The sequence below is a fragment of the Bubalus kerabau genome, chromosome 14, assembly GCF_029407905.1.
Source record: "Bubalus kerabau isolate K-KA32 ecotype Philippines breed swamp buffalo chromosome 14, PCC_UOA_SB_1v2, whole genome shotgun sequence".
Taxonomy (NCBI): Eukaryota; Metazoa; Chordata; class Mammalia; order Artiodactyla; family Bovidae; genus Bubalus; species Bubalus kerabau.
The window spans coordinates 45823722-45826948 of NC_073637.1; the positions used below are offsets into that span (position 1 = coordinate 45823722).

Consider the following 3227-nt stretch of genomic DNA (forward strand, 5'->3'; position numbering starts at 1 on the left):
TGGAGCTGTTTTAGTTTTGAATCGGGTCCTTCACTAGTGGCTCAGATGGTACAGTGTCTGCCTGCAATGCGGGAGACCTGGGTTTGATCCCTGGGTTGGGAAGATCCTTTGGAGAAGGAAATGGCAACCCACTCCAGTACTCTTGCTTGGAAAATCCCATGGACAGAGAAGCCTGGTAGGCTACAGTCCATGGGGTCACAAAGAGTCAGACACGACTGAGAGACTTCACTTTCTTTCACAAGCAAAAAGGGGCTGGAGTAGGAAACAGCAGCCCACTCCACTATTGCTGTTTGGGAAATCCCATGGACTGTATAATCCAGGGGGTCACAAAGAGCCGGACACAACTGAGTGACTTTCACTCTCTAACTCGACAATTAACAGTGTCTTAATATCATCAAATACCCAGTCGACATTAAAATTTCTTGTTTCATAACTTTTTTTCCCTTCAGTTCAGTCACTCAGACATGTCCTACTCTTTGCGACCCCATGGACTGCAGCACACCAGGCCTCCCTGTCCATCACCAACTCCCAGAGTTTACTCAGACTCATGTCCATTGCGTCGGTGATGCCATCCAACCATCTCATCCTCTGTCGTCCCCTTCTCCTCCCACCTTCAATCTTTCCCAGCATCAGGGTCTTTTCAAATGAGTCAGTTCTTCGAATCAGGTGGCCAAAGTATTGGAGTTTGAGCTTCAGCATCATTTCCTCCAAAGAAATCCCAGGGCTGATCTCCTTCAGAATGGACTGGTTGGATCTCCTTGCAGTCCAAGGAACTCTCAAGAGTCTTCACCAACACCACAGTTCAAAAGCATCAATTCTTCAGCACTCAGCTTTCTTTGCAGTCCAACTCTCACATCTGTACATACTGGAAAAACCATAGCTTTGACTAGACAAATCTAGTCTTACAGGAGATTATTTACATCAGAATACAAATAGTATTCAAATATTACATTTCATTGCCATAACTGTTGCCTTTCTCTTTTCTTAAGAGCTCATACTTTATGAGGATAGATAAGAGCAGAACAGTTAAATTTGAAGTAGAAACTGATAGGTAGCAAAGACATAGTAAACTAGAATAAAATAGGAATTCAAATATAACTTTTGGTGAGAATCTCTAAAAATAACATTTTTGTTCTGAAACAAAACAGAACACTGGAGAAGTTGATATATATATTACATGATATACGTAATGAACATGGTATATATTACACTCCTTGTAAGAGGATAGATTTCTTCTACTTCTAAGCACTCAAATATTTTCCTGTATCTAGGGAATCCAGTGCACAAATAGACACAACAGATAAAGATATATTAATTCCTAACTAGTTTACAGATTCCTAAAGACTTTATTATGGTAATTTTAAATACAAAAGTAGACATAATACCCTGGATAAGCTTCAACAATAATCATGACTAATCTTATTTCATATATAACCCCACTCTGTTATTCTCTCCTGTATTATTTTGAAGCAAATCCCAGACATCATATCATCGTATCTATAAACATTTTGGCTTATATCTCTAAAACACAAGGATTAAAAAAATAACAAAAATGCCATTATCACATCTAAACTATTAGCAATGATCCCTTAGTATCATCAAATACCCGGTTAGTATTCAAATTTCTAGTTGTACCATAAGTTTCATAAAGGAGCTTCTTTCATACAGTATGTTTGTTTGAATGAAGATCTTAGTAAGATCTACAAATTATACTTGGTTGATAGTTTCTTAGGCCTCTTTTACTGTATAGGTTCTCCCTCCATTTCTCTCCTCTTTGTTTTTAAACTGAAGTATACTTGATTAAATACTTGATTTAAAATGTTAATTTCTTCTGTACTGCAAAGCGATTCAGCTACACACACACACACACACACACACACACACACACATGTATATATATGTTCTTTTCCATTACGGTTTAATTTATCCTGGGACAGTGAATATAATTCCTTGTGCTATACAGTAGGACCTTGTCCATATATTCTATGTGTAATAATTTGCATTTACCAACCCCAAACTCCCATTCCATCCCTCCCCCTCTCCCTGCCCCATTGGCAACCACAGTTCTGTTTTCTGTGTCTGTGAGTCTGTTTCTGCTTTGTAGATAAGTTCATTTGTGTCATATTTTAGATTCCACATATAAGTGATATCACATGGTATTTGTCCTCCCTCCATTTCTCTTCTTCCCTCTCTGCAATGTATTTGTTGAAGAAACTGGGTCCCATAATATATTCCACATCCTAGATTTTGCTGGCTGCAGCCCCATGATGTCATTTAACATGTTTCTCTGTCTTCATTATTTCCTGTTAACCTAGTAATTTATCCTAAGGGATTGACCTTGTACAGGTTTGGGTCTTTAAAAGACCACCCCTGGAATTCTTCTGGTGGTCCAGTCATTAGGACTTGGCGGTTTCACTGCCAAACCTGCATTCAGTCCCTGGTCAGGGAACTAAGATCCCACAAACTGCATGGTGTGGCCAGTGAAGAGAAGGTTACTTCATAGATGGTAACATGTTCTTCCATCAGAAGTCGCATATCTGGTTGTCTAGCTACCTGATATGTTGACAGTTAGTGAGGATCACTGTCTACATCAGCACTGCCCAAGAGAAAGATAATATGAACCATACACGTAATTTTAAGTGCTCTAGTGCCCCCACTTTAAAAAAAGAATTTTTTTTTTGACACTCCACTCGACTTGTGGGTTCTTTGTTCCCCAACTGGGAATTGAACCCAGGCCTAGCAGTGAAAACACTGAGTCCTAACCATTGGACCACCAGGGAATTTCTGAAATAAAAATAATTTTTAAAACAATTTAATTCAATATATCAAAAATACTACCATTTCAACATTTAAGTGTGTAATGAAATCTTTTATATTCTTATTTTCACACTAAGTCTTCAAAGTCCTGTGTATTTTTTCCACTCACAGCCAGTGCGTGCTGGAGCCTGCTCACACAAGCCTGTGAGAGCCAACTGTAGGCATCTCCTTCCAACTCCATTCATGACATCCCTTTGGTGGCTTCAAACTGGCTATGGTGGTAGTGCAGAGTTCCAAAGAATAGCAAGAAGAGATAAGAAAGCCTTCTTCAGCGATCAACGCAAAGAAATAGAGGAAAACAACAGAATGGGAAAGACTAGGGATCTCTTCAAGAAAATCAGAGATACCAAAGGAACATTTCATGCAAAGATGGGCTCGATAAAGGACAGAAATGGTATGGACCTAACAGA

General features: G+C 39.1%; 1 non-coding gene across 1 annotated transcript; it reads right to left on the reverse strand.

Annotated features, from left to right (window-relative positions):
* Positions 1-2709: 2709 nt before the first annotated feature.
* TRNAE-UUC (transfer RNA glutamic acid (anticodon UUC)) lies at positions 2710-2780 on the reverse strand. The gene has a single exon. It is a non-coding gene; the product is annotated as a tRNA-Glu (tRNA).
* Positions 2781-3227: the final 447 nt, after the last annotated feature.